The 24,524-nt window shown below is 42.0% G+C and overlaps 1 protein-coding gene and 1 long non-coding RNA gene across 4 annotated transcripts in view; both read right to left on the minus strand.

Moving 5' to 3' along the window:
• TBC1D9 (TBC1 domain family member 9) overlaps window positions 1–24,524 on the minus strand; it is a 111,253-nt gene that overhangs the window by 70,772 nt on the left and 15,957 nt on the right. The gene's annotated exons all lie outside the window — the stretch shown is intronic.
• LOC309661649 lies at window positions 983–13,463 on the minus strand. The gene is made up of 2 exons (XR_014264137.1): window positions 6,390–13,463; window positions 983–6,083 (listed from the first exon to the last, which is right to left on the minus strand). It is a non-coding gene; the product is annotated as an uncharacterized lncRNA (long non-coding RNA).

The following is a 24,524-nucleotide window of genomic DNA, read 5'->3' on the forward strand; positions in this document are numbered from 1 at the left end:
GAACATTAAACCAAGGCTGGGGCCCTTCTAAATGCAGGTCCCTGTGCACCAGCATGGGTCACATACCCAGGGGCCAGCCCTGACCCCGGCAGTGCCCCGGTGATTTCATCTCCACAGGCAAGCTGTTGTTCTCAGACTTTTTTCAGGGATTCAAGTCTGCTCTGATACAGACCAATGAGGACAATGGACTGAATTTATTCAAAAGCATTCCAGGCACCTCTGTGATCCAAATCCTCAAATAAGCCCTCAACCCAGGAAGAGGAAGGTAGATGCATATTCATTATATTTACAGCCGCTTCCGTGTATACGATGGGAAGGTATATTGATTCTCATCTTGTCTGTGGAGGCAAGTCTGAACACCTGAAACTGATGGCTCAAGGCCGGCCAAGGTCAGCCATGAGAGCAAGGACGCAGGAGTTCTTTTGGTGCTGGTGGGAGCAATTCATTGGTGAGAAGCCCACTATTTCTAACAGATAAGCCACACCCACCACTTCAAGGAAACCTGAGCGAGATGTTCCTTGGACTCCTTTTGTCAGGTGGGCTGAATTTGCAGGAGCCACTTACTGTCCCAAGACGACTGCCCACCCTTCTCCTAATTCACCTAACCCCTTCTCCACAATGAAATAATATCACGAAATAGAAACAGTTATGAATTTAAAATTACATCTAGGTAGGACCTCCCTGGTGGCTCAGTGGTTAAGAATCTGCCTGCCAATGCAGGGGACACAGGTTCCATCCCTGGTCTGGGAAGATCCCATATGCCGTGGAGCAACTAAGCCGTGCACACAACTACTGAGCCTGTGTGCCGCAACTACGGAAGCCCGCGCACCCTAGAGCCCGTGCTCCGCAACAAGAGAAGCCACCGCAATGAGAAGGCCGGCAATCAAACAAAGAGTAGTCCCCATTCGCCGCAACTAGAGAAAGCCCGCACGCAGCAACGAAGACCCAACGCAGCCAAAAGTAAATAAAATTTTTTTAAAAATTAAAAATTAAAAATTAAAAAAAATAAAATTACATCTAGGAAATGATCTAGAATGTCTATATATATTATAGTACATCTATACAATGATATTTAGACATTTAAATTCATGTCCTCGAATAATTATTTAATGAGATGGCAAAACATACCTAGTATGTTATGTGGAAAAAAACCCCACAAAACTCTAATTTTTGTTCTATATGATCCCACTCGGTCAAATTACAAGTATAATATTGTCTATGTTATGAATTATAACATTATTATTAAAGATTACAAAAATTAACATATTTGGTGGATAAAACAATTTTACTTTCTTTTGTGTTGTTCTGTTTCCAAAAGTTTCTCGAATGTACATCCAATACTTTCATGATATAAAAACAATTTTTGTTGTTTTCTCAATTACTTCCAACCTTCTACTTTGGGCTTTATTTACTCAAAGAGAGATCAAGTAAGCCATCAAGTAAATAGATGGTTACTGTGTTTACATTAAAGCTGCTCTTCGCAACCACAGGTTAGTAATCTTGTTGCTAGGATGCAACATACCAGTTTCGGGTCAATATTTAAATGAATGGCATCCTTAAAACACTCTCCGATGGAGAGGGGTCTGGCCTTTGTCTTTTAGAAATTTTTTTTAAAGTTCATTTTTTTCCCTTTAGTATATAAAGCACAGCAATACAACAAATTGATACATATTAATACACACAGGGCTTAACTCAGTTGTAGTGATTGGGTGTTTTTAATAACTAGCTTATCTTTAAGTCAGGAAGTTTACAGTCCCAAAATAAAAACCATAAAAGTGAAATGAATGAAATTAGTTTCTCAACTTTCATCACTGAGTACTCATTATATTTTAAAACTGTGTATTCATTATATTTTAAGTACCCACAGTGTTGCATTTAGCTACACATAAGCAAGGCAAATAAAGAGGCAATATGTGTTTATACCTACACTGGAAATGCCTGGAAGGATGTACATCAAACTGTTGATAATGGTTCCCTTTGGAGAATGACATCCGTATGGGGAGATGCCCCATAGGGAAGAAATTAGGAACTCTTTTAACTGTTAGAACTATATTTTCAAAAGTAATTGTTATGCTGTTAGAACTATACTTTATAAAACTTTGTATTCGTAATTATTTACAAGGTGCATATATTATAATAAAGCAATAATAAAAGAACTACTAAAGGAATACAAAATATCATAAGGAAGATCCTGCCAGTAAGATTTCATAAAAGATGAGACTCTGTAACCAGTCAGCTCCTGCTACTTTCCGTCATGGGTACCAGCCACCCTAAGAACTGGTCACCCTTAGCATGCATGCATGGGGTCACACTGTATAAAATAAGGCTGCCTTTCACCCGTGACTAAGATCAGGGCAAACACACAGGGGCCTAAGTGGAAGATGAGGCCGGCCCATCACACCCTCTCAAGGGAATCTGAGCTGAGACAGAGGAAGAGGAAAGCCAAGTAGCTACAGAAGCGGAAGCTGAAAGGATTCCATGAGAAGGGAAGGCAGCAAACAAGCCAGATGACACAGAGGCAGAAACACTGAGCTAAAGAACAGATACACAGCAGAGGCTGAGGAAGCCTGGCGTCTTCAGGAGAAGAGAGCAGAAATGCAGAGCGCAGAGGAGCGGGCCGTGATAGGGAGCCAAGGGAAAGGCGGGGAGCCACTTCTTACAGCTGTCACAGGCTCTCTGTCAGCTCTCCAGGCCCGGTTCCAGGTTGCATGTATCCTGGCAAGGAAACCTAGGTACCCGAGGTAACTTGAGTCTCTGGTCCTTGTAACCAAAAGTGTCCAACTAAAACCCTAACTAACCCCCTGGCTCCATCTAAGATGGGCTCTGAATAAATGTTCCCTTCTGTACGTTGGCAAGGCAAGTGTTACAGAACAAAGTGCCAAGGCATTAACAGCAATTTAATAATACGCTTTCCAGACTTGCATCCAAATACTCCAGAACAGATAAAAATAGCGGCTACAGAACTGTAATTAAAACAATCAGGCTATTTACAGGAGAGAGGTACAGTAGCAGCCTGGCTTGATCACTGGGTGTTTTGTCTTGACTTTACCCCTTTGAGGGCATCCAACTCCACTGGCATGCACTCTTCAGAAGAATCCTGGTTCTAGCTTAGCCTTAAGTCACCTGGACAAGACTAAGGGCTATTTCACAGAGACATTTCAGTTTGTGATGAATCAAGTGAAAGCAATCTTCACCTAAGGTCCAGATAAAGCTTTAAAGAGAAAACTAAGCTGGGAGGATCTGAAAATAAAAAGAACACCATGGCACCAACAAGTGGGAGAAACCAAACCAGGAAATCTGCCAAAGATGGTTTGACTTTGCAAAGCCAGGTGTGCGGTAGCAAGTAATGCCCTTATTTCGTCAAGTTGTGTATTATGACCTGACGTGTTTTTCAATATACGTTAATGACCTGCAAATGTAGGTGAGTCCCTTATGGAATATATTAAACCCAATTAAGATTTCTTAAGAAATAGTTCAGGGATGGCCTGGAAAGTCCTTGTAAACTACTCTGAAAAATATCAATAATGGATGGCAAAAAAAAAAAAGGCTCACTGGCAATAATAAAAGCAGTATACTGCAGGGGGGGGCATTTTTTTGCAAAGTGACTTCTAAGTCATTACCAAGAAATTGTTCTTTTTTCATGCTATAAACCAGACACAAGAGACATAGAGAGCAGTATGACAACCAACTATACAATACCAGCAATGTCACTGACTCATATATCTTCAAGCAGAGACTGATGAAGAAAGATGAAAGGTAGGGGGAATTATTTTTTATATTATTGTTTTATCAAGGAATGGGGAAACTGAAAGTATTGAAGGTCGTGCTTTGTTTCTTTCACCCTGAATTACATCTTCTGTACCTAGCTTCTTAATCTCTAAGCAAAAATGACACATGCACACATAAATGTATATGCATACATACATATACAGACATATAGTATGCACATATATATATACGCATACACACATATTATACTATGCTCATTTAAAGCATGCTCATTTAAAATGAGCTTAGAGTAGGGGAGGCTCTTAAAAAAAAAAACCCTCAAATTTTGATTTCTATCTTCGGATTTAATGAACACAATACGCAACAAAAGAACAGGATTACATCAAAATCAGTATTTTAAAACTTTTAAAAAATATAATCACAGGCAAGAACTCCTTTTATGCCAATGTTTCTCAACCAGTACAGTTTTTGAAAACACGTAACAGTTCCACACTATCTCCCTCAGATTCTTTTATGCAACCCTAAACATCCTGACTCTGTAGAGAGTCACCATATGTTCCCTGAATCCAGAAGATACAGACAGAAGATTTTTGCCCCAACTTTTCTTTCTGTCACCTGTATTGGTTCAGGGTGGAAGGGAGAGAGAAGAGGGAGAAACAGAGGGAGAAAAAGCCTAAGTTTTAAATATTCTCCAGTTGTAAATGAACAATATTTAAGATGCTTCTTCAAACTGCACAGGCTTCCTGTCCGACAGCTATTACATAGACAATTCCAGAATGTCAGTGATTCTCCCTTGATGGCTAATTCGCCAGCCCTTATCCTTTTAGACATGCCTCCCCTTTTCCTGTTGTGACAACATCTCATTTACGGCTCTCAGACTAATTTCCCGGCAGCATGTCAGCTACAACTAAGGACTCAGGGACGTCAAGGAAGATACTGGCTACAAGGTCCTGAGTGAGGCAATGGCCCAGCTGAGAACTGGGCAGGGTTGGGCATCCCAGCACAGCACTTCCAGCTTCAGAACTTCTTCTTTGCTGGTCGAGGGCCAGGGCCTCTGAAATCTAGAACACAGATCAGGAAGACAGATTCTTTCCATGGCTCTGTCAAAGCGTGAAGATTATAAGATTGGGAGAGGCGTGTGCTTCATGCACTCAGGGTTTCCACCAGTGAAACTAGTGCATTCTCTGAGACAGAGACAGCAAAGCAGGGCTCTGGGTCCCCCAGTGCCCAGCCCTTAATTCTCTGTCTATCAGGACAGGGCTTCCCAGTGGTGCCCCGGGAGATGGTGACACACATGGGGCAGCACACAGACACCTCAGCCCTTTAGGGCAGCTGGGTGGGCACTTACCCCATGTGCCCTGTAAATACTACCAATTCCTAAGTGTGTTATGATGTGAAAATAGGTGGAAAGCTCTGGATAGACTAAACAAAGCACAAAAACCTTTCAGCACATTACAAAATTTCTATATGTTTAATTTTGTTACATACTGACATGATTCGAGTTGATAATATGTAGTTTTCCAAGAGTTTGTCTATAAAGTTACGCTAAACACGCTTTACTTTATTTAAGTGCAATGTACATATTTTTCTTTTTTTTTTTAATAGGAAAAGAATACATCTAGCCATGTACATGGGGAGGTGAGTCATGTGACATTTTGCCTGATCTTTGATTCTCTTTGGGCTCATTCTTGGAAAATTTTTATTAGGACGGAAAAATCCCTTCCTTGTAAAAGTTTTAGGCTTTCTGACCATCAGTCCTCACTCCTCTGAATGGACTCCGAGGAAAAGTGAGTCAGGGCCCCCATGTAACCAATGCCCAGGCTCTCAGGCCTCCTGGCCCTCCACAGAAGGCCCAACGAATAAACCACCACAATGACTGAACACTTTAACAATTAGCAAGCCAAATGATTAGGAAATTACCAACATGCCTATTTCAAATAATTTCCAAAAAGATCATCAGGGAAACCCCTAAAAAAACTAAGTTCCTTTAAATTTGGGACAGTGCCAGCAATACAAGGGAAACATTTAGATGGCAGTGGTCTATCTCCTTGATGGGAATGGGCACGTTTCTAACATGGCAGGGCCCGCCCAGGGTTGTGTAAAGTAATCAGAGGTGGCGAATTCAAGTTCTGGCTTCCCTAACTCACGAGCTGTGTGACTTCAGACAGGTCACTTGGCCTCTCTGAGCCACAGTTTCCTGCCACTAAGTCAAGAATCATTTATCTTCTCTGCCCATCTCCCAGGGTTGTTGAGTAGATCAGATGACATACTGTTCAAGGAAGTGCTACATAAACCGTGGAGTATCTTGTCCATGTAATGTATGTAGGATTTTTTAAAATAATGCTTGGGCTTCCCTGGTGGCGCAGCGGTTGAGAATCTGCCTGCCAATGCAGGGGACACGGGTTCGAGCCCTGGTCTGGGGAGATCCCACATGCCGCGGAGCAGCTAGGCCCGTGAGCCACAACTACTGAGCCTGCGCATCTGGAGCCTGTGCTCCGCAACAAGAGAGGCCGCGATAGTGAGAGGCCCGCGCACCGCGATGAAGAGTGGCCCCCACTTGCCGCAACTAGAGAAAGCCCTCGCACAGAAACGAAGACCCAACACAGCCAAAAATAAATAAATAAAAATTAAAAAAAAAAAAAAATAATGCTTAATTTGACAGCATGAAAAGAGCTTTAGGTCATAACACTTCCATCTTACATTACAAAGGAGACTGAGTGGTAGGTGAAAAAGCGCTTGTCATGGTTACGTTTTGAATCTTAGTTAAGTGGTCACCATGGTTATTAGTCTCTAGAAGAGGTGAAGGAATAAATACGGTCTCATTCCTGGAGGCCGGGTTTTCATCTTTGTCATTATGAAATGTACACTGAGCTCCCGTAGCTCTCTTTGCTGGGCAATGGAAACACAATCTATCTCTGCTGTCTTTGGGGAGACAAGGATCCAACTGGGAAGACAGAAGCAGCACATACAAACAGCAACCATTAAAATGCTCATTCGGGACTTCCCTGGTGGTGCAGTGGTTGAGAATCTGCCTGCCAATGCAGGGGACATGGGTTCGAGCCCTGGTCTGGGAAGATCCCACATGCCACGGAGCAACTAAGCCCGTGCGCCACAACTACTGAGCCTGCGCTCTAGAGCCTGTGAGCCACAACTACTGAAGCCCGAGTGTCTAGAGCCCGTGCTCCGCAACAAGAGAAGCCACTGCAGTGAGAAGCCTGTGCACCGCAACGAAAGAGTAGCCCCCTCTCGCTGCAACTAGAGAAAGCCCGCACGCAGCAACGAAGACCCAATGCAGCCAAAAATAAATACATTTATTAAAAAAAAAAAAAACTCACAGAAATAAAATGCTCATTTGCTTGGTCAGTTCAAGGGTACGTAGAATAGATGCTCCAGGGCGATTAACCAGGGCTGGGATGCTCATGCAAGAGAGTGTTTCGAACAGTGTCCTGGTGTTGAACTTGGTAGAAGATAGCACTTAAAAGCACCAAGAATCTGGATGGAATCCCAGTTTGACTGCATCCTAGGGTCATGACCTTGCAGCAAGGTGTATAATTTGAAAAAAAAAATCATAATTTCTTCACCCATGCAATGAAGATGATGGTATCTTCCTGACAGGGCTGTGGTGGGGATTTAAGCAGATAAGGCGCATGGAACATTTACAGTGCCTGGCACTCGGGAATTGTTCAGTCATATTCCTGGCTGCAGCTGCCCACGTGTGGCAAGGTGACCCAGCACAGTGGGAACGCACATGGCATGTTTGGGGCATGACTGCGGGTTTGGAATAGAGATCAGATTGTAGCTGGGCAGCCCCATGCTGCACTGTTTGGACTTTATCCTACTGGGGAAGGTTTTGGGGGCTGGGGAGTCACACGCGTTGTGTAGAAATCCCTCTGATGGCAGCATGCAGTTGTTAGGGAAGTGGGAACGGAAGCGGGAAAACCAGTTAGGAAACTTTATGAGGAGGAGGAGATTAATTGAGCCCCTTCTTTTATACTAGGAACTGTCCTTACACAGAATCACCTCTTTAATCCTTGCAAAAAACCCAGATGAAATCCCCATTTCACAGATGAGGAAATGGAGGCTCAGAGACATTAAGTGAGTGAAGTCAGGATCCGTTTCACTGGCCAAGAGAGTCCACTAAGCTGCTTCCCACTCACAGGGTGACAAGGGCCTTGGGCTGGCAGGTGCAGCAAGGGAAATCGAGTGCCACTGTGCTCCTTGGGAGGTAAGATGGTCCGCCCCAGGGAAGGTGGCAAAATCTCTGCTGTTTTTATTTCTATTAGGGAGAAGCCTCCTTCATCCACCTTCTCCTGGAGGGGACTAACCTTTGAAGAACTGGTTTCCAAGGTGGCCCCAAAGTTTCTACCAATACTGGCAAGTTCAGGCCTCACAGTTTGGTATTTTCTGTTTATTCTCCAGAATGGAATGAGGGACCCTTGTGACTGAGACCTGAGACCAGCTCCTGTGTGGACACCCAGAGGGGAGCCACTGTGGCCCAGACAACACACACAACTCCTTTCCTAGTTCCTAGAAGGTGATTTCTCTCTGAGATAAGTGCCCTCGCTAGGGCTCAGTCAGCCTTCGAAGGAAGTTTCCAGAATTACCCTAGCATCTAACTGGCAACAGACAACTAGGCCCAAAGGGTGGAGAAGACCCTAGAGATCCTAAGGGTCTGGGGAACAGAATTTATGTTTCCGCTAGATGCCTTGTTTATACTCTGGTTGAAGAAATGGAATGAAATGTACTATATATGCCAAGCATATGTCTATTTTTCCAATTGACCTTAAAACAACAACCAAACAAAGCCAATAATGGCGTTGACCATATGTCAGCTGCTATCCTAATCACTTTACATAGAGCACTTTCTAATTAATCCTCACAACATCCTATGACATGTATGCAACTCTTATCCCTATTTGATGGATGAGAACACGGGCACACAGCCACTTGGGTGGCAGCCCCGGTCAGTGGGTCTAGGGCAGTGAGACTCCAAAGCCTGTGCTCATTTTACTGCATCAGCTTCTAGAATAATTTCTTTAAGGGGGTTGAGGATGCTTAGAGGGAAGTAGTACAAATAAAAAGAGTAATAATAAGGACTTCTAGCTTCCAGAAACTTCAACTTTATTTCAATGTCCTGGGGCTTCCCTGGTGGCGCAGTGGTTGAGAATCTGCCTGCCACTGCAGGGGACATGGGTTCGAGCCCTGGTCTGGGAAGATCCCACATGCCGCGGAGCAACTGGGCCCCTGAGCTACAATTACTGAGCCTGCGCGTCTGGAGCCTGTGCTCCGCAACAAGAGAGGCCACGATAGTGAGAGGCCCGCGCACCGCGATGAAGAGTGGCCCCCACTTGCCACAACTAGAGAAAACCCTCGCACAGAAACGAAGACCCAATGTCCTTATGTACTTTAGATCCCACAGCATCCTTTCTGGTTTTTTTTAACTGACAATCCATAAAAATTACAGTATTCTCCTTAACCCCCACTTGTGTAGTTGTTAGCAATTTTCATAAATAAAGATGCTTCACAGTTAGGATGAAACACTGACAACAGGCATCACCTTGGAAAGCGTGAGACAGCTGGGGTGCTGATTAGCCTGTTTTTGACCCTGACTTGGCCCCCAAGCCTGTGAGCCTGCAGTGGTCCAAACGAACTCCTTCATCTCCTCTCTTTCTCCAGCTACCTAAACCCCGGAGTGGAGGAACATAAAACCCTGGCACTTGGCTATAGGCTCTGTCTTGTGGCAAAGAGTATTTGAGGAACCGCCATCTTCCTGCTGGTCCTATTAATAACAAGATCATTCTGACCCAGTGTCTAGAATTATTCCCCTGTGGCTGAATACCAGGCTTGGTATCCTGCCCCCAACATTCCAATTCCCTGAGCACACAGTCTCCCTACTTGCTAACATCTGCTCACCTCTGCCCTGGTCTTAGCCGGCTGCCTTTTACCGAGACTCTCAGACAACGCGCCTAGCCTCAGTGGGTCTAAATTCCTCCTCCAGTCTCCAGGGCTGGACTGTCCCACCTCCAACCCAGGATTTTTTCCTCCCCTGTCCTGGATCCCCACAAGACCTAGAGCCTATTTTTTCGAACAATGGAAGTAATAACTGATGCCCAATTCATAGAAGCAGGGGACCTTTGGGGGATGAGAAAAGATTTACTCAGGCCAACCTTCAACAATCAGAATAGCTCCCAGGGACGTTCCCTGGTGGCGCAGCGGTTAAGAATCCGCCTGCCAGTGCAGGGGAGATGGGTTTGAGCTCTGGTCCGGGAAGATCCCACATGCCGCGGAGCAACTAAGCCCGTGAGCCACAACTACTGAGCCTGCGCCCTAGAGCCCGCGAGCCACAACTACTGAAGCCCGCGCACCTAGGGCCTGTGCTCCGCGACAAGAGAAACCACTTCAATGAGAGAAGCCACCTCAACGAGAAGCCCACGCACCGTAACAAGGAATAGCCCTCACTCACTGCAACTAGAGAAAGCCTCACGCAGCAAAGAAGACACAATGCAGCCAAAAATAAATAAATAAATTTATTTTAAAAAAAAGAACAGCTCCCAATGACATAAAAATCAAGGACGAGAACATAATATCACATGGGTGTATGAATCAATTATTGTTTGTCAAAGCGACCACTACAGATGCCAGGGCTAAAAAAGGTATTTGGTCATTTGAGACGTTCCATTGATCACTGATCATTTTACAACTCCACTCATTCATTTCCCATAAATGGAAAAAGAAAACAACTCCCCGCCCCCAAACCTCAGAGATAGAGAAGGAGCCGGGGCAATGTAAACGGCACCCAAGTGTGGTCGTTGAAATCCTTTCCAATAACCTTTCCATCTGGTTCTACAAACAGGTAAATCACGGTCACAATAAAGCCAAGACCATAAATATCTTTATTCAATCTGAACTGAGGTCAGAGACCTAAATATGTCCCAAACAGATGATTCATTTACCATTCAATCATTCATTCATCCAGAAACATTTACATAGTGACTTAACACATGACTGGTATTGGGCTGGGTCATGGCAATGTTATGTTGATCTTAATAAACCTTTGGTTTACTGGAGAATAACCAGTCTGGCAACTAATATATGATAGATAACGCTATGATTCTGGCCTAATTATAATTCTTTAAAGTGATACCATTCTATACTTTCTTTTCACTTTTCGACTGTTATTAAAACAATTAAACCCTTATTTTCTGCTGAATGCTGGAATTGTTTGTTTGTTTTCATTTTACTTTGAAAAGGCTCCGATCGCCGTTTTGTCTGAACTGTCAGCACCTTCCCCGGCCCACCCCCTCCCCGACGTGTGCCTGTGATCCCCCCACTTCCTTCCTTCTCAGATGATTAGATTCTGCCAGTGATTTCTCCTCCCTGGTCACTGAATTATGGCTAATGACTCTTTGGGATTCTCTCTCCTCATCTCTCATTCCCTCTCTTTCCCCTTCGACCCCCCACCTTGCCTCTCTCTTCTTTATTTCTTTCGACCTCCTTTGGGAGGGGGGTGAGCTTTTTATTTTTCTTAGACTATCAGATTACATTGTATGATGGAAATCATGGTACCTACGCATTAGAGTTCTTTCAAATGACAAAGGCCTTACTGTGTCTCAGTGGTTATGGCGTCCTGAATTACAAACTCTAATAACTCCTAGTAATTACCCCTTCTATGCCATGCACTCGCAGCTTCCCTTCTCAAGACCCTGGGTGGCTGGCATAAAGAAAAAGATGTCCATATACTACAACTTGATCATTACAACCTTCTTTAAAGGGTTTACTATAAGAAGGCATCACCAACAGAGCCAGGCTCGAACTAACTGATTCACATCGTTACTTCCCAGTTTTTGACAGCTTCCTTCCAATCTAGACAGGCTCTTAGAATGACTGAAATCAGAAAATATTAATGCATGGGCTCCATAAAAATGTCAAGTTTAATGATCAAAGTGCTACTTTTTTAACTATACAAGTAGCATTACTTTCTGGAAAAAAAAGTTAATTAAAAAAAATCACAAAAGTAACAAGTGATGGAATATTTGTGAAATGGCCTGATTGACGCAAACAGGCATGACTAAGAAGGTCATTGCACAGTTTCCAGGGTCGGCTGGCCATTTCTTCTCTACCTTTCCCCCTTACTACCCTCTCAAAAAATGTCCAAGAAAAAGAAACAGGGTATAAGCTGACAGAGTTGGTCTGCTAGTAGTTCGATAGGCAACTGCAAATACCCTTGTCCAGCTTTAGGTCCCCAAAAACTATGCCACAGACAAGAATGACACAGGGTGAGCCAGAGTGAGCGTCGAGGTCAAGGGTCTATGATGTAGCCCAGGGCAGCAACCTAATCAGCACCAGTGAGCCAACATCTCTGAAAGGTTCTTTCAAAATTCCCTTTGAATCTGGGAGTGGGAAGCCTTTCTAACTATGCCTCACAATTCAGAAACCACATTATATATATATATATATATATATATATATATATATATATATATTCTTCTGCATAAAACCCCCAAACTTCTACATGGCAAAAGCCCTATACGTTAAGTCAAAAGACAAACTAGGGGTAAAAAAAGATGCAACTCAGGTCACGGACAAAGGGCACACGTCCCTAAAAGTAGATCCTAAATGTTGGTAAGAAAAAGAGCAGCCACTCAATAAAAAATGGGCAAAGAACAATAAAAGACAGTTTACAGAAGAGAAAATAGAAATAGCTTGTAAATAGATGAAAAACTGTTCAACATCACTCACAAGAGACATGCAAATTAAAAATACACTGAGACACCATTTTCACTTATCAGAATGGAAAGAATCCAAAGTTTGATAACACTTTCTCTTGAACAAGACTGGGAAAACAGGCATTCCTCACACATTGCTTGGCAGAGCGAAACTTGGTAAAACCTCAAGGGAGGGTAATTTGGCAAGATTTATCAAAATTCCAAATGCATGCACCCAATGGCCCTGTAATTTCACTTCTTGGTGCTTGTCCTACAGATGTTTCACTTGGCTAAATGACATGGACAAGATTATTTATTGCAGCATTAGTTTTATAGTAAATGTTTGAAAACAGTATAAATGTATATTAATAGGGAAGCAGTTAAATAAATGATGACATTGATGGAATAATAGGCAGCTGTACAAAAGAAAATAAAAAGAATGGCGACATCCTCTGTCCTGCTACACGAAGATACATGTTCGCTGAAAGAGTCTGGTGGTGCAGGAAACCTTTCTGTACGAAGGGTTGGGGAAAGGGTTGGGGTAAGGGTGGGATAAAGCTAGATTTGGTATTTGCCTGAATGTGCAAAAAGGATCTGGGGAAGATACACAAAAAATGAATACAGTGGTTACTAAGAGTAATGGGACCAAGACATTTTCCACTGCAGGCCTTTTAATATCTTTGGATTTTTCAATAATTATTTTTTCATTTTTTAAAAATTGAAGTATAGGGCTTCCCTGGTGGCGCAGTGGTTGAGGATCTGCCTGCTACTGCGGGGAACACGGGTTCGAGCCCTGGTCTGGGAGGATCCCACATGCCGCGGAGCGGCTGGGCCCGTGAGCCACAATTACTGAGCCTGCGTGTCTGGAGCCTGTGCTCCGCAACAAGAGAGGCCGCGATAGTGGGAGGCCCGCGCACAGCGATGAAGAGTGGCCCCCGCTTGCCACAACTAGTGAAAGCCCTCGCACAGAAACGAAGACCCAACATAGCCATAAATTAAAAATAAATAAATAAATAAAAATTAAAAAAAAAAAAAATTGAAGTATAGTAGATTTATAATAATATCTTCGGGGGAGTTCCCCAGTGGTCTAGTGGCTAAGGCTCCGTGCTCTCAATGCAGGGGGCCCAGGTTCGATCCCTGGTTGGGGAACTAGATCCCACATTCCGCAACTATGAGTTGCTATTAAAAAAAAGTTCCCACATGCCACAACTAAAAGGTCCTGCATGCCGCAACTAAAGATCTCGTATGCCACAAGGAAGATCTTGTGTGCTGCAACTAAGATCCGGTACAGCCAAATAAATAAATAAATAAACATTAAAAAAAAAATCTCTGGATTTTTGAACCATATGAATATATTATTACTCAAAATTTATTTAAATTTTAGAGAGTGTCTTTGTGACTGTGTCAAAGGCAGGTTTTGCTCAGCACATTAATAATCGATAACCTCAAGAATTAGGGGAGGCGTGAGGGAGAGCTGGTAAGGGTCAGCAATTACAGCCTCCTCTCAAAAGTTTCCCAAATGTTAGTTATGGACCTTAAAGGTAGAAACATTCTCACAAACCCCCTCAGTACTACCTTTCCTTAAAATGGTGTGACAAACACCCACACACATAAAACCAAGTATAAACTTCTCATGCTCGAAACTCATTCACAATTATAAAACCAAAATATGTTTACAAATCAAATACAGCAAAATTATGAAACCAATAGAAGTCTGAAATAACCACATTAACTTATTGTGAAAGACCGGGTTGTTTTGTTGACACTAACTTGTCGCTTGGAGCAGGAATATTGCACAGGCTGAGTGGAAGTCAGCATACTTAGTTACCTTTTGTTACGCAATGCAGTGACTCTACAGCCATTTTCCTCTATTCAGATTCAGGACACCTTTGTGTAGAGTGCTGTGAAATCATCTGACCTTATTTTGGCCCAATGCACCTTGTGCTGTTCAAGCCGCCTCCGCCACCTTCTCAGTGGCTCAAAAACAACTGATATGGAGCCATCACAGTAGTAAATCCAAGTGCTAACTTGATCACTAACACGTGTCAGTCAAAAGGTGGTCATTCCGATAACCCAGAATAACTTGCATTGACTTTTATTCACACTATTAATTATTAACGTAATAAAAATGAAAACATCAAATTTTAAAATTCTGGAGAGAACTCAGACTGAGAGTGTACACAGACCTCCAGCAGTTCACAGCTGCAAAATTAGCTACAAAACTAGCTGCAAAACACAGTTGTAATTAGCTAATACATTTGAGGGGCGGTGCCTCTAGTCTCGGCCCCAGTTGAAGACTCTTTGCCTTGGACTTGCTGTTCAAGCCTCTGACGAGTCAGATTCTTTGGCCCCTGAGTCTGCCTTCACCAACGATTCCTTCTTTGCGTTGCTGCCCACAGTTGTGAAGCAGCCCGGCCCCATTCCTGTGCCCACTTGCAGACTCTCAAACCTGAGCCTGGGGCAGTCTCAAACCACTCATATACTGGGATGAGAGCGTAGACCATCCATGATGGTATATTCTCCATTTAGCACAAATAACAATTCCCCACGGAGGGCACACACACTTCAATCTGCATTTCAAAGCTTCTCTCATTAGGTCTTAACAAAACCCAAGAAACTAATTCCAGTATTAAACATCTGTGCAGATTCTTGCTGAATCCAGTTTCCCAGGCAAAGGGATGATGTCATACATTTTTGCATCTTCAGTGCCTAACTCATGGTAAGTGCCTAATACCTGTTCAACAGATAAATGAGGGAGGGAGTGAATGGATGAATGAATGAACAAAGTGAGTGATGAATTAGCCAGAAAGTAAAAATAGGGAAAGGAAAAAAAGAAAAAAGCTCGTCCAACTACTGCATGCCCCTGAAACATCAGCTGCCCGCTTTTTTACATCTCTAACGCCCTTCTTTGATTACACAGAAGCAGTAGTACCCTTTTCTAACTAAAATCTTTCTCCATATATGATGTTCTTTAAAAACCAGAGTCTACTGGAAAAACGTAGTAGAATTGTCTTGGCCATTTATTTTTAAAGCATTTGCAAGTTCAGTGTCAGGAGTCATTCTAACAGTTGGCCTGTTGCCAAGGCTAAAGCTAAAACAAGCAGACTCTATATGACTGAAGTTAAGATAGACTGTAATATGGTAAACACCTTCCACTCAACGTGTATAGTGATAATAAAGGTCACTGGCTACATACCTCAGGCACATTCTTTTGATACCACGTTCAAGGTCAGCCAGGAACGTTGGCTACAACCCAATATAAGGGGGAAAGGAAACAATTCTCTCATGTTCAAGCAGTTTCTGAGTTACGTGAAGAATTTTTTTTATTTGTTTTTACTTTAAATAGTAAGAAGTAACAATGCTCCTAAAGCTTTCAATTAATTTAAGTCAGCTGTGGTAGAAAAGATGGAAATCTACTTCCTTTGATGAGAATGTAGGCATATGTAAGGCAAATAAAGAGCAGCATTTAGTGCCATTCTGGGGTCCTGGCATCACTGCTCTGTTCCCCTCTGTATCCTTAATTCTTTCTTTCTTTCTTTTTTTTTTTTGGCTGCACCACGTGGCATGTGGGATCTTTGTTCCCCGACCACGACCAGGGAATCGAACCCGTGCCCCCTGCAGCGGAAGCACTCGGAGTCTTAACCACTGGACCACCAGGGAAGTCCCTCTGTATCCTTAATTCTTACTCTTCCTCCTTTTTTGGGTGGTCCCTATGTCACACAGTCCTTATTCACCATAGCTATGGAATTGCCATTAACTGGTTACCCTCTCTCTCAGGTGAAAGTTCAGTTTTCACATGACTACACAGCAACACCACATCACTGGACTTCAGAATGTGAAGCTCTCATAAGAGTAAGGATGGTAAAGATGGATATTAGCTAATGTGTTTTTCCTAATATGTTAGAGATATGCATGGTCTGAACAAATCCCTACAGCTTTAATGAGAGGATTCTGATGGTGTGAAGATAAGATTGCATTCAGATTCACCCCCAAAGTTCAGCTTGTCCATCACAACAGCCAAGAGCCCAGTATGGCACCAGGGAGATGATAATTTCAGTTCCATTTAACAGGCTGTTCTCTCCTTCCTCTTGGTTTTCAAAATAGAAATAATGATGCAACAGGGTTTTCTCCCTTGCTGTGTTCCTTAGCGAAAATCCCCTTTGAGCAATTATGTCATTTGGATCTGAGCAAGCACTCTGTTTTGGAGGGATATCAAGACCAACTCACCCAGACATTTTGTTGTGGCCTCTCTGGGGCTAAAAATTTTGGTATTAGTGAGTGGCAGGGATTATGTCTTCCCCCACATGGACTCCTAGTTAGGTAGCAAAAAACTCCACCCACTTGGTCTCTTCCCATAACTTCACAGAGCTTTACCCTTGAGGTTCACTTTCAGTCCAGGATATGACTCGTAAGCCTGCAAGGGTCATCATCAGACCACTCCAGTGATTAACGTCTCTCCTACAGCCTGGTGTGTGCAAGCTGGCCACACTGAGACCAAGATCACCTAGTCAGGAAAAAGCCCTTCCCTCTAACTGCTGGAACCAGAGGAAATCTGATGTCAGATACCCTGACAAAGAATGGATCTGATGGCACCGAGAAAGCAACAAGAAACAGGACACGCATCTGCTTGCACCCTAAGGCCCCCGAAACAATGCTAAGCAGCTGAACACCACAAGGAGCGCGTGTGAACGGTGGGTGCGCCCCACCTCAACATGGAGAACACTGCAGACCGCCCTTCCCACTGCTGGAACAGCCACTGTCCGCCCTGCATACGTTCTGAGCTGCTATTCTAAGCAATCAATCAGGCGTTACTTGTCCATCCTCAATGAACTCAAGTTAAATGACACCAACACCTGCCCTTTATCCAAAGGGGGTCAGCCACATTCTTACTCAGACCATGGGGCCACTTAAACTAGCTTTTGAGGGGGAAACGCAAGGGGGAAAGGGAAGTTGGCTGCAGAGTGCTAACACAGGTGCACTCATGGCAGGCTGCCCTGGGCTCACACACCACCAGCTCAATCACTTACCGGCGGCGTGTGTGACCTTAGGCTCAGAACCCTCCTCCGCAAAATGAGGATAATGTTAAGTGCTACTTATTGGGGTCATTGTGATGGTCAAGTGAGAGTGCCAGACCCTCAGTAAGCAATCAACTGGTGTTACGTATTGTTATTATTAAGGAAGGTCGCTAACTATTATGAGGAATGTCACTGCCAAAATCCAGAAATTTTCTTCTTTGAAACCACTGAAACGACTGATTCACAAAAGAGTAAATGGTTTGCAAGCTGGTGCCTGTCTTGAGGAAGGAACACCTGGTCTAAAACCCTATGCGATCCCATAGTAAAACTAAACTAAACATCTGCAGAGCGCTTCAGTGCTCTCAAGATAACTCGCTGATCTTAGCGAAAATCCTGAGTAGGTATTATTTTTCTTGCCTTATACCTACATGTAAACATGAAGTTAGTAGAGTTGGGACTTGAAGCCAGGCCAACTTATTCCAAATCCTCTTCTCTTCCCACTACACTGTGAAGTGAAACTGTTCCTTAACTGGTGCATTGGACCTCAAGGCTGAATCCAGTAAGAAGCAAGAGTACTTTCAGTTTCCACCTCTTCCAGCTAATAGAAACCATCACCCAATACGAATGGAGCCAAATGCCATAGGTTGAAACTCCCCACTCTCACTCCTTATAACGATCACCATGACATACTGAGCTCTTGCTAGGTTCCGATGGCTGTTCTCAACACTTTCCAACTATAAATATAGACAACTCCAATATATAGGCACTACTTTCATCCTCACCTTACAGATGAGAAGTGTGAGGTAGGGAAACACCATTTGCCCCAAACCACACCAGCTTGGAAGTGACAAGTGGGTTTCAAACTCAAATACGGGGCTATTCTAGATCTCTGAGCTGTTCGTGCATTGCATAAAGGTACCTGGATAAGAGAGATGGGTGGGGCTGAAGTGTAGCCCCAGCTCTGCCCTGGGGGCTGTCTTCGCAGTGGCACAGCTCAGAAGGGATGCATTTTTCCAAGTGCACAGTACCCTGTGTAGGACCTGCTCAGGTAGTGGCTCCAAAGCCACGCTCTTAACTACAAGTCTACACTCTTAAACACTTGACTGCTGTCCCGAGAGGTAGTACCAGCTGAAAATATAAACTCAAGAGTATTGATAAATGTATGAATAATATATAATACGGAATGGGTTAAAGGGGAATGGGATTTAGAGGGATGGGGTAAATTATACCTTAATCTTCTCTGGCTGACTTCCCTGTCAGACACCTGTCATAGGTCTTGTTTGTAAAGAAAACCAAACATTAACAGTACCTTTGTTCAGTTGCAAATATATTTAAATGTGCAACCACATTCTGCCTTAATGTAAGACATTAATGTAAGATGTCTCAAACACAAGAAGACTTTGAGGAAACCAGAACACCTTTCCCAATTAGGACATTGTTATCATTTATTCACCCATGTTCTCCTAGTCCTAAACAAACATTGCTCAGTTCTCATCTCACTGAGTGCTTATTTAATTAGCTGAAATGAAATCTGGTCTTGGTCATGTAAAATCAGCCACACACACCATTACCAGTTAAAACTGGTTTCAACATAGAACTCAAGTCTTTCCAGAGTTGTTTATACCACAGGACGCAGGACACAACACTCCATCAAGCCCCAGAATCCCATTCCTGTTACCAGAAAACCACTTCTCTGTGGAAAGTGTGATTATTTAAATCCGTAGCACCTTGGAGCTAATTTCAAACATGCTGAATGAATATCAGGGAATGAACATCCCTACTGATACAATTCAACTGACAGTATATATTTATAAACTATAACAATATGCATCATGGTGACACCATACAATACAATTGCAATGTAAATATTGGCCTGTGGCTAAGTATTTCGATAGGGCATGGACTCCCCAATTTGCCCTGGTCCCCACCACTCCCTATTGTCCCAAGATTGGGGCCAAGTGCCAGTTTCCATTTATCACATTGTACTTTAAAAAAAACTACAATCATTGTTCATAGGAATGAAATGTATCTCTATAAACATAAACTACATCTGCATCAAAGCTGGAAAGAAAAAAAGATAGACTGAAAGGGCTAGGAGTTTCATAATATTTGGGAAAAGATAGTTCTTTGTGCAATGAAGAATATTCCTAAATGTTTAATGTTTTAAAAAATTGCCCTTTACAATATAGACAATAGCCCTCTTCCCTCCTTCCTCAATCCCTTCAAAAATAATTATTTGAGTTTTAAATGCCAGGAGTTCTTAAATATCCAGGTACTAATCCCTCCTTTATTTAGCTGGTGTCAGGACCAGACTTGCCCAGGAAAATAAGAAAAAGTTTCCAAAGAAATGTCTTTCAGAGAGAGGTTTTCCAGATCCTTCAGGGGGTGTTAGGGATTGTAGATCTGATACTTCTTAACACCTGGATCTTTGTTTTCCCTCTTAATTTCAGCACAAAACCCTACTACCTTAAACTAAGCAACATCAAATTCTTTTTACCTCAATTTGCACTCATTTCCATAAAGCCAGATTCCTCTGATTGTACCTGGGCAAAAGGTCCCCCAAGAACAGTTAGGCAGGCTTTCTCTGTTTCCTACTTGGATTATCCTGCAATGAAATCGTAACAAGGTACATGGAATCCAAAGGTACATGAAATCTCAAAGTACTTGGAACTCCCTACGCTTATTTTTAACTCTGTGATTGATGTAAAATAAGGTATTAAACTACTTCCAAAGAAATAAGAAATAGTCAGTTTCACCTAGATTTAAAAAACTAAGGACCTGACAATTTACCATCCCAGACAGTTACTGTAACAAAACATTTTTCTTTTCCTTTCTCTTCTCTTCTTTTTCCTTTTCTCTTTCTTCCTCCATCCCTACCTCCCTCTCTCCTTCCTTTTCTTCTTCTCATTCTTTCCTTCCTTCTTTCAGTGAACATCTGCTCCTTGTGGGCAAGGCCGTTTTATTTACACACCATTTTTACTTGGTACATGCTACCACTAAGCCGATAGCTGCCCAGTAGGCTTTTGATACGATACTGTCATTGGGTTGTTCCCGGTTTTGCTGGGTAGATGGATGATACTCTGACGAGAGGACTTCATTTGGAAACACGGAATCCTAATACCATATTAAACCTGACACTTCTGGCTTTCAAAGGACTTTCAGCATCTCATTTGGCCCTTAAGATAAACGTGTGAGGTGGGTAAGGGGAACCATGTCCATTTTCAGTTGAAAACCAGTCTCAAAGAAGTTAAACCATGGCATTGCTGGGTCTCCTTCTATTCCAGAAAGTCCTTTAAGATAACAAGCACCAGAAATGTTTAAACTCCTTCACCCCAAATATAATTTATAATAAAAGACAATATAGAATTTCTTTTTATCAAACTCTATCTGCCGTACATGATCTTAAATACGACCAGATACCCTCTTTGACATTTACGTTCTATTTGAAGGACATTTCCAAGGCCCTTTCATAGATGATTGTCCCCATTTACAAAGCTTTTTGAAAATACTCTCTCCCATTCTGTGTAGGAATTATGGATCCTGTAAGACAAAGATCTAGATGGTGAGTAAGAGCAAGGAAAAAATGAATTCATCTAAGGACTTTATAAAATCCCTGTGTTCATCTTTAAAAAACATGGGTTACGAGCACACAGAAATAGAAATCTGCAAGTGGCCGTTAAAAGCACACATGCTAAAGTTTAGTATAGCTGTAACATCCAATTGCATTCAGTCCTGTGACAAACTGAAACGTCCAAAAAAATATAAAACAAAGAGGTGCCCTCCGCTAGCCAAAGTTTTTACTGGCACTAAGAAAAGAGAGACAGATCATAATTTATCATACATATTTCTATCAAGGGTACAACCCAAGCTATTGAAGTTATGAAAAAGTCACGGGGTACACCCCGAAATTGGAATCATATGGACGAGAACAGCAGGGCTCTGAAAAGAACAGCCCATAAATGTATGAATCTTTTCAAAAGCAAAACCACGTGGTGCCTTTATGACGACTCCATGGAATTTGCCACGAGGATGCGGGTTGTCAGAAGAGAGGAATACTGACTTTTATCAAGGAAACAATGAGGGGGGAGGGGACAGTGGGCGCGTAAACAGGTGAGAGCAGATTAATAGGTGAAAGTCAGAGGGCATATGGCACCCTCTTCCTAAAGCTCACAGGTTACACCCAAGCAGGGCCCTATTTGAGAGACCAGAGATGGTTCTTTTGCAAAATAGAGAATAGGAAGGAAGAGGAGTTTGCAGTTCCTAGCCTGAGGGTCAATATCCTGACGATCGTTTAGTAAGTGGGGTGGAGTGCATGATCTCTAATGATTAGCCACACCATCCTATCAGAACTGCTGAAATTGATTTGATTTGATTTATTTATTTTTTTTGAGGTGTAGCTGATGTACAGTATTATATAAGTTTTAGGTGTACAACATAATGATTCACGAATTTTAAAGGTTATATTTCATTTATGGTTATTATAAAATATTGGCTATATTCCCTGTGTTGTACAATATATCCTTGTAGCTTATTTACTTTATACATAGTAGTTTGTACCTCTTAATTCCCTACCCCTATATCGTCCTTCCCTCTCCCCACTGCTAACCGCTAGGTTGTTCTCTTTATCTGTATGTTTCTTTTTTGTTATATTCACTAGTTTGTTTTATTTTTTAGATTCTACATTTAAGTGATATCAGACAGTGTTTGTCTTTCTCTGTCTGACTTATTTCACTCAGCATAATACCTTCCAAATCTATCCAGGTTGTTACAAGTGGCAACATTTCATTCTTTTTTATGGCTGAGTAGTATTCCATTGTATATATAAATCACATCTTCTTTATCCATTCATCTGTTGATGGACACTTAGGTCGTGTCCACATCTTGTAAATTATATGATAGCTGAATTTTATAGCGCAAATGGGAAATGCCTACTCACTGTTCTGTATTTGGACCCAATTATTCTCTCCATTCACCTGTAGGGAAGGAGAATTAACAAGGGAGAACCAGGGGATTTAGCTGTCAGAGTTGTGTGCTCTACATGACAGAGCATCCCAGGAAGGGCTCCCTGATGGAAGCATTTGCAAGGAAGGGAGCAGCTGGGGCAACATCAGTCCTTAGACTAAGGCAAGAGCCTCCCCTGGCTTATCTAGACCCTGCTCCTTCTCTTCTTCCCCCCTCTACACACACACACACACACACACACACACACACACTTCTAGGGTCTTCCCCACAACGAGAAACTGAGAACTATAGTTGAAGGGCCACATATATGGTTATCAGGATAAGAGTAAGAAAGAACCACTAACACAACATTGTAAATCAACTATACTCCAATAAAAATTTAAAAAAAGAAAGAAAGAAAGAAGCACTAACATTTTTATCATTGTATTCAGGCAGTGATACATTTCTATTGCTTAAACACTATATAGCAAACTGAACATCTTTAACTGGTCAGAAGGCTAACAAAATTACCTGGAAATGGTATAAGACTTTTTACAAGTTATAATAATCCTGCTGCAAGCAATAGCAATGAATTCCTGAAAAATCACTTTGGTAGAAAATTCAGAGTTGAGAAAGGTAAGACTTTATAGAGTATTGGCTCTTCATTGTTTTGATTCATAATCCACTTTAAGGAGCCAATGAAAGTGGTGGAGCCTCAGCTCCAGAAATATACACCTTCCTAATGAATTCCCATAAATCTTGTATATAATTTCAGGTCGTTCAAAGACCTGAAATCCCCTTTTCTTCTACCGTATCTTTAAAAGAAAAAAAATAGTTTGGGGAGCCAAACTATTACAACAATCCTATATAAAACTCAATATTTTTATATCCACAAAGAAAAAAGAAGCAGACACTAAATTCAAAAAAATCTTTATGACATTTGACACAGATTACATTAATAAAAATCAATAGTGTATGTCAAATATACATTTTTCCTCCTTTGGTAGCCGTAATCTTTTTGAGATTGACCTCCCACACAATAAACACGGATATTGGTTTTTCTCTGTGCAATAACCACACAAACAGGCCTTTTCCTTCCCTGGTCCTCCATCCAAAGGTTCAATGCTCTCTCAGTTGTATAACTTGGAATGGCTCTACATCATGGTCCCAAAGACAGCTTAACTAGAAGGCTGGATATGGGGAAAGTTTGAAGACCTTTTTTAGGAAAATCCAGAGAGAGTTTTCAGGCTTCCTCCCTGGCATACAGTCAGCTAGCTAGCTGTAACCACGACAGCCACGAGCCAGTGACACCACACCTGGCTCTGCCTCTTCCTTTCATTTCCACGCTCAAGGTTGCATTTCTAAGACTGGGACTGACTTTGCCTCGGTTTCCTTTGGCTTTCCAAAGGGTGCATTCCAATTTCATCTTCCTCTCTCCTTTTTCTTTATCTCCCTTTTTATCCTTTTTTCTTTCCAAATGCAGGCAAACCTAAGTATAAATCCAAGCTCTGTCTGTTACTAGCAGGGTCTCCTCAAGTAAGAAACTTAACTTTTCCAGCAGGCAGTTTCCTCATCTATAACAGAGGAAAGAATAACTAACCTACAGGGTTGTTATGAAAATCAAATTGGTGATGTGTGAAAAGTTCTCAGCAGAATGCCTGAACCACAGAAGAATTTCAACAAATGTTAGCTCCTCTGCCTTTATACTCTGTTAATTGTATAAATAATAGAAAATATATACAATCAAGCATTAATAAAATAATATGACCGCAACAACAACTTTGAAAATTAGCCTTTAGACCACATAGATTTGAAAATTATTACAAAGATGCTTTTAGAAATAATGTACTTTACATTATTCATTATAGTAATAGATATGCAAATATTATAAAATGCCAATGGAGTAAACAAAAGATTAAAGATTTCTCCTTTAAAAGCTTTAATTAAAGAGTCCAAATGTAAATCTGTTAAGGCCTGCTTACTTGTATTAGAGATTGCTTTGGTTCCTAGGTTAACACAAAGATTTAAAAAATTCATTTGTACTACTGAAATGTAAAGAGATTCCTTATTAAGAAATATTAAAGGTAAGGAATCTAGAAAAAACGAAATGAGAAAAACAAGAGTTCACCTTTTC

Source organism: Balaenoptera physalus (assembly GCF_965194825.1).
Source record: "Balaenoptera physalus genome assembly, chromosome: 5".
NCBI lineage: Eukaryota > Metazoa > Chordata > Mammalia > Artiodactyla > Balaenopteridae > Balaenoptera > Balaenoptera physalus.